Source organism: Myotis davidii, unplaced genomic scaffold, assembly GCF_000327345.1.
Source record: "Myotis davidii unplaced genomic scaffold, ASM32734v1 scaffold173, whole genome shotgun sequence".
NCBI classification, from domain to species: Eukaryota; Metazoa; Chordata; class Mammalia; order Chiroptera; family Vespertilionidae; genus Myotis; species Myotis davidii.
Window position 1 is genome coordinate 297,066 of NW_006286303.1, and position 14,571 is coordinate 311,636.

The following is a 14,571-nucleotide window of genomic DNA, read 5'->3' on the forward strand; positions in this document are numbered from 1 at the left end:
AAGAGCACTGTACCTGATTCACATTCCACAACTTGAAAGGGTGGAGACTCCTTGGAACTGGCGCAACAAGACTCCTAGACGACTAAATAATAATAAAATCAAATCTGTAAGGAACAGCAAGAGGACCTGATGTCATTTCACTTGGAGAAGATAAAGCTAGAAAGCTATTTGATGATGGTGTGGGAAAGTATGTAGGGTAGTCATGGAGGTCAATGGCAAGCTATTCACCTTGACCTTTGAAGGGGAAAAAAAAAGACCAGCAATGGTGTAAGCTGCAGCATGAAGGGTATTGAGTGAGCCATGAAGTATCCCACATCGTGCAAAAAATACATTGGGAAGAATTATATAGTCAAGTTCCAAAAGATGAGGCAGACGAACAATTTTTTAATTTATGAAGTTTTTTTCTTTTTCTGTCTTTAGGCACAAGACCACTTTTAAGTTTTACATCTCAATCTATTTCTTTGGCACTCTTCTATTCCTTTTGCTCTCTCTTTAAATTCAACACCATATTTCTTTTTAATTCTTTATTGTTTAAAGTATTACACGAGTCTCCTTTTCCCCCATTGACCTCTCCCCCGACACCCCCTCCCCTCAACACCATATTTTAAAGATCTATCTACATGGTTGATTATATTTCTAATATTTCTAAAGAATTATGTCTAACTTCTTTTTAATAATCTGCTATTTATATACACTCTTTGCTTATGTAATCCTCTAGTGTTGGACATTTCTGCTGCCTCCAATTCCCATAAATAATTTCATAATGAACAGCCTCATACGTATACTCAAGCACCCTTTAGATCTGGTTGGTGGGAGACAGGGGAAGGGAAGGAGTGGGCTAGATGGCCTGTATTTTCTTTAAACAATATGAAATATTGAGTTATCCTTGAGAAATGGAGACACATGACATCACAAGTCCTAGTCTAGTATTTCAAACATTTAGAAGTTTCTCTGGGTTCTTTAGGGCTTTACTAGGACTTTAATAGTGACTGAAATAATTTTCTGAGATCAGTGTTATTTTCTTAAACTTGAGCTAGTCAGTTTTAGAAGCATTTTATTTCTCCATATTGATCTTTATTTTCTTTTAAATGTGTTTTTATTGATTTTAGAGAGAGAGGAAAGGAGAGGGAGAGAGAGAAGTATTGATGAGAGAGAAACATCAATGCTCCCCTGCATGCCTCCTGTTGGGGATCGAGCCCACAACCCAGGCATGTGCCCTGACCGGGAATCAAACCAGTGACCTCTCGGTGCACGGTCGATGCTCAACCACTGAGCCACACCAGCCGGGTGCTCCATATTGGTCTTTGAATACCCTGGCAAAGCAAATAAAATGTTCTAAGAAATCTTACTAGTTATAAGGTTGAGTGAAGGTTCTAAAATGTTTCCCTAATTTAATGATTACAAAACCTGATGTCATTCGGTTGCCCAATAGTATGTCCTGAGTCACTGGGAAAGCTGGATTAGAACATTAATAAGGGTACTTTGTACTTATATAGTGTTTGTAATTTAACGTGCTATTCATAACATAATCCATCTCACTGAACTCTACAGCAGCCCTGTGAGATACGTGGGGGAAGGATTATAACTTCAGTTGAAGATGAAGAAATGAAGGTTCAAAGTAATTAAGTGAGTTGTCCAAAGTCACTTTGAGGTCAAAGTGATGTTGCTGGAAGGAGAATGAAGGTTTTCTAAGGCTCCATCCAGCCTCCTTTGGCAACATTATGTTTGATCCTCAGGGAAACAGTCTACTGTAGGTTCAGAGCTATCCCCTGAGCTGGGCTTCCTGGTATATCCGTCCTTTTCAATGATTTTGTGATATTAATGAGTAGGCTAGAGCTGCCCCGCCTCTGTTTGTCTCATTAGTCATAATAACAACTCAGTAAGGCCCATGTCCCTGAGCCACATGGTAACAAACAGCATGTATGGTTGGACTTTGGCATAATCTGGGGTTCTACAAAGTACCAGGTGTGTATCATTTTATCCGTTGCCTAATTATAGTAATAAAATAAGCATGGTCATTGGACCATAAAAAATAATAATTGATTCAAGTATATTTGTGCAAAGAGATAATTCCATTTTTCTCAGAGTCTGTTTTGTACGTTTCACAATGTGTACAAACAACCTGAGGAAATGATGCCTGCCTGCATCAGGCAGGTCACAATGACCTATGAAAGGGCAGCCTAAACATCTACTGGTCGTGCACATGCAATATTACGAAGGTCTCTAACTGCTGTTCCTGACTAAGCAATTAGGGACTGGGCAAACGTATTGTAGAGCCCAGCATACATGGGAAAAGCAAATGAACTTACAAACGAACAGCCCTTTCACAGGCACTGGGAATGAGTACATTTTCACAAAGAAACTCTATGTTTTAACATTCTAAAGTGACTGAATGGCTGCAGAGCATTATGACAATTCTGTATTAGATTTTTAAAATACCAGGATGATTTCTATCATCAGAATTTAAGTTTTTGAGCACCCCTTCTCTTCTATGCCACAAACACATATACCTTCCTAGCCTATAGTCTATGAACCTAGTTCATCTAATTAATGCCCTCCTAAATAAAGTATAATTAGGAAGCTGAATGGGTGACCAAAAATTAATAACACACTTTAAAACATAGAGGGAATATTTATTACTTGTCCTTTTGACTTATTTGTGCCATTTTTTTCTCTTCACAAACTGCTTTAAAAGTTGATCTTTTTGTTATTTGCTTCAAAGCTTAGTAGTGCACATTTCTCTTTCTGTTTAATGGTTTTCTTTAGAAAATACTGAGATCTCTGCCGCCTCCATAGGGAAAAAAAATCTTTCTGTCAAATTTGTTGTTGTGTTAGGGCATCAGACATTTTCAAAGAGGAGATCTAATCATTCAGTTTACTTCACAAGTCTCACCTCTCCTGTATTATCTGGTTTGAAAAGCCCTGCGCACACGGGTGTGCTCCGTGGAAATCTCTAGTACAAGCCGTTTTTGTTGCTTTGTTTCCATTTGATCATAGGATGGGACTGTGTTTGAGATGTAATGGATATTCGCACTTATTAAGCATCAGCACAACCATACTAACAATACCCAAGCAGGCAGAGGCCCAAGCATTATTCATCCTACCAGACAAATTTCTACCCTGCGTATTCAAACTGCAATAAAAACGAAAGGTCAGGAAATTGGAAGCCATCCTGTATCCTCCTTACTTTTAACCGCACAGAGTTGCAACAACAGGCTTTCTTAAGAGTAAAAAAGAACCTGTTCCTGTGGTTTTATTCTCTAAGATCCTAACAGACCTGCATCTCACTAATCTGTAACAGCATTACAGATGCCTAAATGCAACGGAAACATTTTTATCTTTCTACACCTGAGTGACAAATTTAACATTTTACCTATGATAAGGGGACCAGATGTCCAGGTTTGCCTAGGACACTTGTGATGTGTGGCTGGTATCTTGGTGTAATTATTCATAGCACCTCTTTTAAATTTAAATGTTTCACGTTGGATGGCAAGTTGTATGTTCATGTTAATTTAACAGATAGACTGAACATTAAAAAGCATGTTGGTTGAAAATGTTTCATGGGCTCTTTAGTTGTCCTTTGAAGTAGAAAGTCGGCACAGAGTGTTTGGCAAATCAGGGACATGGCTTAGATTGGACCCATGTCCTCCCATTTCTCAGGCCAATGACATCAGCAAACTGTTGATGAGGAATAACATGATAAGTTAAAACACAGGCCATTCTGATCATTAGCATTTTAGAGGAGAAATGATCTCAGAAGTCATCTGGCCCCATATCTTCACTTTTCTTTATTTCTTTTTTTTTCTTTATTGATTAAGGTATTGCATATGTGTCCTTATCCCCCCATCTTCACTTTTCTGAATGAAGAAATAATGTAACATTCTGGAAATGGCTATGTCACTTTAGTTTCCTAAGCTGTTTCATGAGCACAATCTCACTGGACCACAACTGCAGTAAACAGATAAAGAAGGAAGTTCTCGGCCGCATTTTACAGAGAAGAGAGCTACATTTCACATAAGCTTATAAACCTCACCCATGGTCCTGTGACTATTAAGCAGGGGAGTTAAAATTGAAATCCAGGTCTGACTCCTTGCCTAGTGCTTTCCTACTACTCCATACCAGTGTAATATTTTCATTTAGTATGGGAATTTAAAATGTATCCTCTATAGCCCTACCAGCATAGCTTAGTGGTTAAGCATCAACCCAAGAATCAAGACATCTGGGTTTGATTCCAGGTCAGGGCACATGCCTGAGTTGCAGGCTCGATCCCCAGAAGTGGGCATGTAGACGGCATCCAATCAATGATATTTCTCTCTCAACGAGATTCTCTCTCATCATTAATATTTCTATCTCTCTCTCCCTCTCGCTCTAAAATCAATAAAAACATATTTAAGAATAAAATAAAATGTATCTTCTACATACAATTTGCCCATTGAAGATATACAAACATTCCCTCTGTAACTAATACTGTATATTCAAAAACCTTTTATTTCTGCTTCTCTCTTACTCTTCCCACCTACAAAGAGCTCTGGCCAGCAACTAAACTGTTCTTGTCTGGCAGTGCTGCTTGGTGGCTGACTCGGGGAATGCGACACATAAAATCTCTTCCTCCTTGTCCCTTGGGCAGAAGGATGAGGAGGAGAGGGCCATGCGAAGTAATCTCTGGCTTCCTCTTGATTGTTCATTGATTCTGTCTCAAACAACCTGCTGCTCACATCCATGCTTTTCAACATTCCCCTTCTTCCTCTTTCCCCCTCTTTACTTCATCTGTGACACAAATACAGCTCTAATTATTGTCTTCATACGATAAAGGAAAGTCATACTTTTTGCAGTGAAAATAAAGTTCAATTGACATGCACTCAATAAGCATTCACTGGACACCCAACAATGTGTCAGAGACTATTCTGGACACTTGAAATACATGAGTTGTGCTATAATCCTCTAAGATCATCGAAAGTTCCCTGAAAGCCTCTTCAATATCTGCACCAAAACCTCCTTTCTCTAAGCCAAACTTTAACTAAAACTGCTTTTTCTTCAGCATTTACTTTCAAAATGAAATGATTTCTTATTAAGTTTCACTAGGATATTTGAACAGGATTATTTTCAACACCGCCGCCCCCAACCCCAGTAACAAATATGTACCATTTTAGTTACTTTCCTTTTTGTGGGTTAGCCTCAGAGTCTAACTACAGTTTATAATGTTCTTTCCAGATAAAACTTTTTCTGAATTCCACACCATCATCATAGAGGTAGACCTTTGGAAAAGCAACCTGTTTAAAATATGGATATCTTTTATAAGGAGATAGTGGAAATGAGATTGCCCTCTTTCATTAGCCTATTTATTTCTAAGGAGGTGGATTAATACTCCACGTTATCATGGCACATTCAAAAAAGAAGCCTAAAGTTTGATTATTATCTTTCCCCACTTCCTTTTGTTTCCATATACAAAACTTTGGATTAGAACATGAGTTATCAATAAAAAGGATTCAATGTGTATACCAATAATTTTATGTCCGGGATTAATTATTGATTCACTGCTGGTAGTCATTCACAGACACTGTCACTTCCAGTATCTGCCATAATATCTTCCTATTTTCTGTAAGTGGCCATAGAAAGTCTGGGCCACCGAGAGACTTTTGGCAACAGTATTAGGAAGTTCCTTAATCAACTCAACCAGACTCTGTACACTTAGGGATTAAGTAGAAGAAATAGTCATTAAGGTCCATCTGGTCTGGCTGAAGCCTAGCTTTCTATTCCCTTCTGTTGGATGCAGTAACTTTTTCTCATTTGTATACTATATTATTAACATAATGTCATCTTTCAATTATGTCTGTGCCAATTACAGACGAGCATGTGGGGAAAGAAAGCCAGTCAGGCTAGTGGTGCTGGTGACATTCACTGAAATCACTGGCTTGACCATTTAGCTGGGTCAGAGCTGTGTCTGGTCAGCAGCCATGAGAAACATGCCACCGGGAAGGAGACGCTGCTCCCAGACTAGCCCCACCCCACAGGGGAGCCAGGCAGACACAGGACACCACATTACTCCTTCCCGGGTGGCTCCACATTGCTTTACTCCCCCTCTTTCCACAATCGCCCAGCAAGGCTCCTTTGTCTGCGTAACTGCTCAATACAAGGAAGAAATATCTGGTAGTGGTTAATAGCATGGATGCAGGAGCTAGGCTTGCTGGGTTTAAGACCCTGCTCTGCTGCTCATTGGATTTGTATTGGGGGAAAGTTATATACATCCCCTTGGGAAAGTTATATAAATTTTCATCTATATCAGTTTCCATATATGTAAAATGGAGATATTAAGAGGGCCTGTTTCTCTGATGATTAAATGAGTTAATGTATTTAAGACATTTAGGACTGTGCCTGGTGCATAGTAATCACTCAATAAATATTTTGTTGTTATTGTTATCATAGGGGTGAGGTTTCTGTATGCAGTTCAAAAATATGAATCAACTCTGTATTGTTTGGGGCAGTGAGGACCAAGAGATATTAGAAGGTTGGAAAGTTATTTTCTCCAATGTTATGTTTTGGTTTTGAACATGGCCAGTCCTAGTTGTTGAAAACATGAAGCAGTGTGTTCCTAACTTATGTTCTGAATCAAGTCATGCCAGATGGCATCATTTAAGTTCAGTTTAACAGACATTTAATGAGTACCTATTAAGTGCCAGATACTTCTAATGAAAGCTGGAGAGATTTAAATGTATAAGAGATGACATATCCACCATAGAATATAATTTAGTGGGGAAGACAAGCCCATGAACAAGTTATTTCAAAACAATTTCCATTTGGTCATTATTCTCATAGGACAAGAGAGCCTAGAAAAATCTACTCACCAATTCATAGTGTATTTGTTCCTGCTTATTTTTAACTTTCTCACTACTCAACTTCTTTCTTATTAATGTTTCCTCATTAATAGATAAAAGGGTAAATTGGGGAGTGAAGTAGAGGAATGAGCAAATAAACCATTAAATTAGTGAAAATACCAATAATTAAGTTGAAATCAATACACAATGTTGAAGTGCTAATGAGAAAACATGCTCACGATATGATCCCACCCCCACTTCGTTAATCTTCAGAAATTCCACCCAGGAAAACATTCTCATGAAGCAATATATACAACATTTTATTTTTTAAAGGTTCTGGTTTCAAATATTCTGCTTTGCCAGCCCAGAAAACTTAAAAAGGGGACAGTTACACAGAAAGAGCGAGACTTATAAGCTGTTCTGCCCAGTTTGCCACCCAAGAGATGCTCTACTGAATGCCTAGCTCACACTCTTTTAAAAAACAATATCTTCTGTAAGCAGGCACCTCACAGTTTGGAAGCACTGTCCCTATTACTATATATGAACTTTTGCTCCATTAACTTAAATTTCATTTTGGTTTTAATTTTGCTGGGTTTCCTGAAACGGGGTGGGGCTTCTAGGCACAAGGAAAGCGAATTTAAAGAGGAGGGCTTCGAAAGCAGTAGCTGAATTAGCACAACACAGAGCACATACAGATGTGCACATCAGATATGCAGAACTTCAAAGAAAAGAAAGCAGCACTTCCTATATTTAAGCCATGGATCAACTACGAAGCAATGCAATCCCAGAGCAGGGAGGAGACGTGGAAAACCAAACCTCATGATCTCTTTGCCTGACAAAACTTGGGGGAATAAGAGTACATGGGATGAGATGGTCCCTGGCGACAAGTTGGAATGGCATGAATTCAAGTATGAGTTGGCATCTCAGTCTTCCTGACTCACAGAGTCAAGCGCAGCATGTCCTGGGAGAACACTGTGCTTGTCAGGGAGCTGGCAGGTGGCTCTTAGCTTTTTACCCTGAGCTCTTAACCTTTTACGCTGGGTCAGCAGTTAAGAGCTCAGCTCCTACTGGACAGACTTGAACCAATCTCCCCAGTGTATCTGCACCTCCATAAATGGAGTCAGAACAAAGCTTGAAAGGGGTGATTCCATCATCTCTGTTGCCTTGGTGGGAAGTACACACTAGGGCTTTCTAGGGAACGTGTGGAGGTCTGTGAAAAGGCTGCAGCCGCAGCAAAGGGAATGAGGCTGGAGAGACCACAGTAGGACTGGCCCACACAAGAAAGACCACCCCCACCCCCGGCCCAATTCTTCACTAAAAGTGGCAATGACTAAAATTAGAGCTCAAAGGTTCAAATCAGGGATTCAGAGATATCTTAGAATTTCTGACATCAGTAGAGCATGAGGAGAATATACAGTATTCTGTAGGTCTAAATCAGTGGTTCTCAACCTTCTGGCCCTTTAAGTACAATTCCTCATGTTGTGACCCAACCATAAAATTATTTTCGTTGCTACTTCATAACTGTAATGTTGCTACTGTTATGAATCGTAATGTAAATACCTGATATGCAGGATGATCTTAGGCGACCCCTGTGAAAGGGTCGTTCGACCGCCAAAGGGGCCGCGACCCACAGGTTGAGAACCACTGGACTCTAAATCGCTCTTGATGCTAATGACATCACAAACTGCCTTTATTGCTGTAGCCAAAAGAAAAGGTAGACTTCTTTTTTAAAAATTATTTATTTATTTTTTATTGCTTAAAGTATTACAAAGAGTATTACATATGTCTCCTTCCCCCCGCCCCCGCCCTTGACAATCCCCTGGCCTCCCCTACCCCCCAGTGTCTTATGTCCATTGGTTATGCTTATATGCATGCATACAAGTCAAAAGGTAGACTTCTGAGCCTTCTTCTGACACTGTAGACAAGTTAGCTAACCTTTCCTGATTGCAAAACAGGACTAATTCCATTCTAATTCCTAAGAAAGGATTGCGAGAGAAATGAAAAGAACTAATATCTATCTGCTGTTGAACTGTAGCTTAGTACCCCATGATCGTGGTATTGCAATTCCCACACTTAAGTACATTATTCAATTTTACATGATTATATCCTATTTTAAACTCACAGCCTAATAGTCCATCTCTTTTATACTTCCTGTCAGCTTTTCTCCTTCTTCATTCAATCATTTTAAATTTATCTCTGTAGTTTTTATTTGGAGACTTCGATATTCACTTTTTTGGAGAGGGCAATAATTGATATAATTAACACAGTTTTAAAGTGCAGAATCAAGTTCTGACTTCTGTAGATGAGGAAATAGTAACATTTTTAACATAATACAGACAAGCTCTGCTGTAATTAGTTTTCCATACATCTTTTGTATTGTTCTTGGTCACCAATGGAAATAATGAGCTAGCCTGGAGACAAAATCTAAATTCTTTAAAAATACCTCAAATCTCTTAGGCTGGAACAGGAAATACTCTTATAAGCAAACAGTAAACATTTGGAACCTTTTAGCTCCATGGAGTTAAACAGGGTGAAAATATAAATAGCTTCAGGAAGGTTTAGATATTATTCATGGATAAAAAGAATACATAAAAATAACAGTACCCTGTCCAGTGCTGGTAAGTGGTTAGAGCATTGACCTACACACCAAAGGGTGATCGGTAAGGGCACACACCTGGATTGCAGGCTTGTTCCTGACTCGGTCAGGGCATGCAGAAGGTAACCAATTGATATGTCTCTCACATAAATGTTTCTCTCTCTCTCTCTCTCTCTCTCTCTCTCTCTCTCTCTTTCTCTCTCCTTCTTCCCTCCATCCCTCCCATTCATTCTTATCTACAAATAATGAAAAAATATCCTCCGGTGAGGATTAACAAATAAAAAAAATAATAACAGCAAAAAATTTAAAATTTAGCAATACAAATGTTAATCAGGATGTGGAACAAAGGAAATTCTATGCACCACTGGTGGAAACGTAGTTTTGTTCAACAACTTTGGAAGACAAGTTAAAATTATGTTGTAAAGTGTATAGACACACACCTTATGACCAGTTCCATTCCCTGTATATATCCTAGACCAGTGATGGCAAACCTTTTGAGCTGGGCGTGTCAGCATTTTGAACACCCTAACTTAACTCTGGTGCCGTGTCACATGTAGAAATTTTTTGATATTTGCAACCACAGTAAAACAAAGATTTATATTTTTGATATTTGTTTTATATATTTAAATGCCATTTAACAAAGAAAAATCAACCAAAACAATGAGTTCGTGTGTCACCTCTGATACACGTGTCATAGTTCGCCATCACTGACCTAGACAAACCCTCCTAAATGTGCCTCAGAAGGCATATATGAAAATGTCCAGAAAGGAAATGTTCATCATAACAAAAAGGAATGACGTAAAAAACTGGAAAACCCCAAATATTCACAAAAAGAAAAGAGCTCTGAATATAAATGAACTTCTCTAAATGTAGACATATGGATGAGTCTTGCAAGCATGTTGACAAAAAAAGCAATTTACAAAACAAATTATATGTAGTGATACCATTTTTATACATCTCAAAAACATACAAATATTAAAAAAGTGTTCTTTTAGGGAACCATACATATGTGATAGTACTAATTTTAAAAGCAAGAGAATGATTAATACAAAAGTCAGAGCCTTGGTTTCTTCTGGAGGCAGATAAGCCAGAGGGTGGGATTGAGAAGGAAATACAAGTAACTTCCATTGGCCTGGTAATAATTTAATTTATGCTTCATAACTTATATGTACATTATATATATCCTTAGATACCTAATAATATTTGAGTGGGAAATGAAAATTCTTACTTCCCTAATCATCTAGATAGACTCTCATGCTTATTCTGAACATGTAATTTGGTACAAAACTCAGATGAAACAGAAGACAATTGATATGATCAAGGGTGCCTTTTCCTCAAAAAATAAAAATAAAAAATTTCTAATTTCCAAGTAATAAACGTGAAAATCCAGAAAAAAATATAAAGAAGAAAAATGTTTAGGTCATCTGAAGTTCCACAATCTAGATATAACCACTGATAACTTTTTGTTATATTTTCCTCCATTTTATTTTTTTCCATATGTAAAATTTGAAACAATATAGCATTTAAAAATTTGTTTTCTCACAAAGGTTTGGAATCTTGTTTCCCTGTAGACAGCAATGACATTATGTGTACATAGTATATTCATAGTCTAATATTCAGTCTTAAGTTCTATTATGTAAGTTGTCTGTATAAATGACAACTTAACTTTCAGCATTTCCCTCACTGGAACATTTAAGGAATTAGAGAAGGACAATCAAACTCAAGGTTTGCCAAATGTTTTTCACTGTAATTTTTAGCTTCTAAATCAATTATGGAAATTAGTATGCTAGGGTGGAAGGAATTTTTCTTTTGATGACCTGCTTTCTTAAACTCTGATCTCAACACAAGAATACATTTTTTCTGAAGGATTTTAAAAAGGGTGTTACATTATTTCTAATTTTTGAAACCACGGAAAATAGTCTTTTGCTAATTCATAATTTTAAAGGCAATTTTCCTATTCCTGACCATATTTACAAAAGAGTAATAGCAGGCTGTTTACATTTCCCCCATGTGTATTTTTAAAACCTTATTCCTTTAAGACTACCTCAACTTACCTTCTCATCAACTGCTGAGAGGATATACAGTGTTAGAGTTAGAAGATATTTCAATGCATCTTTATAGCTATAAGATATAAGAAGCTCTAAACATTTATAGTAGACTTTAAGGATTAAACTGCAAAATCTTATAGGAGCTGCAAAACTTCTTATGTCTCCCCCATGCTGGATTCTTAAAGTGTGGTTCTGATTCAGGAGATCTGGGGTGGGCCTGGACCTTTCTACAGGTGATTCAGAGGCCCAGGCAAGCATGGGAACTACTGCCCTAAGCTGAAAGACCTAAACCAATCAAAAACCAAAATAAAACTCTCTCTCCTTCAACCAGACCTGTGTTAGTGTGGGGGGGCAGATCAGTATTCCACTCCTATTTGTCAGTTTCTGAGAGACACAGCTGGGGTGATTTCTCTCCCACCTCATCCAGAGTAGTACCTGGTGAGTGGCAAAACCCTACCCCCTTCCAAAGACCACCACTTTTTGGGGGACAATGGCAGCACATCTCCCCTTCCCTCCCCCCCTTAAGAAAATACAAAATGCTTCAAGAGTCCATTGCTTCCAGGAAGTGCACAGTGAACATAAAGGAAATTCCAAGCTAAAGAAAATTGGGAGACGGGCCTGGAGAATGATTCATCTGCTTTTTTTGCTTTTGGCCGCGCACCATGGGAATCTGTTTATGAGGAGTATCTGCCACTGATCATCTTTTTCTCTTGGTTTGATATTAGTGGCTTTACAAAGAGGTCAGAACGGCTGTGTGAGGGAGAAGATAAGTGTGAGTCCATGGCAATCTCTACAAGTTACCAGTTGTCGCACTTCCTGTAAACCAGTTCGTATAGGAACATACCTTTAAAATAAATAAACAGGAGTAGGGAACAAAGGTGGAGCTGTCAACCAGGCATTGGAATTGATTTAGGAAAAAGCCAGCAACTTTCATTTAACCACTTTGGAAATGTTTATGCATTATCTCCCCCCATCCACAAAAGAAAACGCAGCCACAAGACAAATTGCTCTTTGAAAATTTCACAAGACATTAATAACCACAGCAACAATAGAACTTGTGCTAAAATTAAAGTTTAAGAAGCTTTAAAATATTTTTAGTACTTTTCATCTAAAATTGTTTAGACTACCTTCAGAGAAACTTTTCAACAGTTTCCTTACTGGCAAGCGTTGAGAAGCTTTGCAAGGCCAAGGTCACTAGAATGATTTGGTTTATAAGTTTCCTTTAAAAGAAAGCAAGAAGAGACAAAGAAGCAGCAACAAGCACTTGTCATCCAAAGAGGGCTGAAATGACAGAGTTTTGTGGAGAAGCGAAGTAGAGCTCACAGTAGAGGTTAGATCTTCCAACTTCACGTCTAGAAATCAGTTCTGTTAGATGTACCTGGGAGAAGTAGGTGCTTTTCAAATCTCCTTAGCAGCCAGCCAGTCCAATGGTCCTCAGCCAGCTAATCCAGGGAATATTTCAAAGTTGACCTGGGCCTACCCATGAAACCTCTTACAAAGGCCTGTAACAGGAAGCCACGAAAACGTAATAAGAGAAAATGCACCTGATTAAGTCGAGGAGCACTCGCCCGCCCTGGAATTACATAACAGCAGTTAAATTTTAAAAAGCGGGAAAGTACATGCATAACAGTCCTTGAATCTGAGTCCAGTTTAGACATCTGTTCATTTGATTAATCTTTCTGTGAAGGACTGAGCGCTCCAGAAAGAAGTAGCACGTTTTCAAGGAAGAGCCAGCATAACTGTGTCAATGGAATAGGTCGGAACCTTTGTGGGCAGCAGTTTCCCATCTCCTGTGTTCTTTTAGGCAAAATGAGCAGTGGTGGGTGTTTCCAGTGGGCGGCTATGGCTTGAAGGGGTATCCTAAGCGGGCAGTCTATGCCCATTCAAAATGGCAACAAGCCCTTCCTGCGTTAAACTGTTGCCCTCATGAGCTTTTTGGCCAAACTGGAGATGGAATGGCCTGTTGGAAGAGGTGTAGTAGAACATGGGACTGAAACTGAAGCTAAGGCTTTCCATTCCAGGGTGCTGGTCGCTCACTGGGTGACATTGGGAAGGTAAGTCTTCCTGGGCCTCATTCTCCTGGTTACAGAAGAAAATGGAAGTTCTGTGTCAAAGAAACAGGGAGATAGGCGCCCACGGGAGAGGAGGCATTGCTGACCTGGATGGACCCTGCCTGACTCAGCACTGTGACAGGAATCCCTGCTAGGAGTTGTTAGGAGGGGGAGCACAGAGCTCCCTAAAACACAGGGAGATTTAGTGTATTTATAGCAGGGGCTATTCGCCTAAAGCCCTAACACAGGGAGATTTTACAGTGACCTGACCAGGGCTTGAGCCCAAGATTCTCTGTTACAGGAAAGCCTCTTCAAATGACGTAGAGGAGAGGGAAAGATATTCATTTAGGGAGCCTGGGATGCAGGTCACCATAGAAAGGTTCAGGTAACATTATGCAGGCGGAACTGTGGAGGGTGGACCTTCCCAGGCACAAACCACATCGAAATGTGCTCAGGATCGTAGCTGAGGATTTTGCAATCGTTTGTTCCAACAACAAACCAATGCGATTTCCACACTTGCACTTGTTTTTTACTGTCAGCAAGGTGAAGTCCTGGCCTGTTAGCACCAAATCCACAGCCAAGGTCTTGAAGACTCTAAATTTACACCTCTATATATTTTAAATTGGAAGAGGGAGTGCAAGGGTGCACAGCTGGCTTTTTTGGGGGTCGGGGGGTGGGGGAAAGTGGGGCCTTAGTCAGCGGCTAGTTAGGAATGTAGGAAGTCATGTTGCCCCAAATCTGCTAGAGCAATGTCTGATTCTAAAGTAAGGAAATACAAGAGAGCTTGAAGCTTGTAATGGACCTGATCTCTTGACTTTATAGTGTACTTTATTGTATGTTAACATATTTTTATTGATTTCAGAGAACCTGAAATATGGTGGAGGGGGAAGGGGGCGCCAGGGAGCCGGGAAGGCGGGGTGCGGCGGTAGGAGTGATGCAGAATATTTCATATTTCAGGTTCTATTCCATATTTCAGGTTCTCTGAAATAGAGGGAGGGAGGGAAGAAGGGAGAGAGAGAGAGAGAGAGAGAGAGAGAGAGAGAGAGAGAGAGAGAGAGAGAGAG

At 39.3% G+C, this 14,571-nt stretch overlaps 1 protein-coding gene across 2 annotated transcripts in view; it reads left to right on the plus strand.

Moving 5' to 3' along the window:
- Nucleotides 1-14,571, plus strand: part of HOPX (HOP homeobox) — a 48,633-nt gene that overhangs the window by 6,518 nt on the left and 27,544 nt on the right. For both annotated transcript variants that reach the window (XM_006757786.2, XM_006757785.2), the window contains exon 2: nt 12,110-12,115. The gene's annotated coding sequence lies outside the window, so the exon portion shown is untranslated. The remainder of the gene's footprint in view (nt 1-12,109; nt 12,116-14,571) is intronic.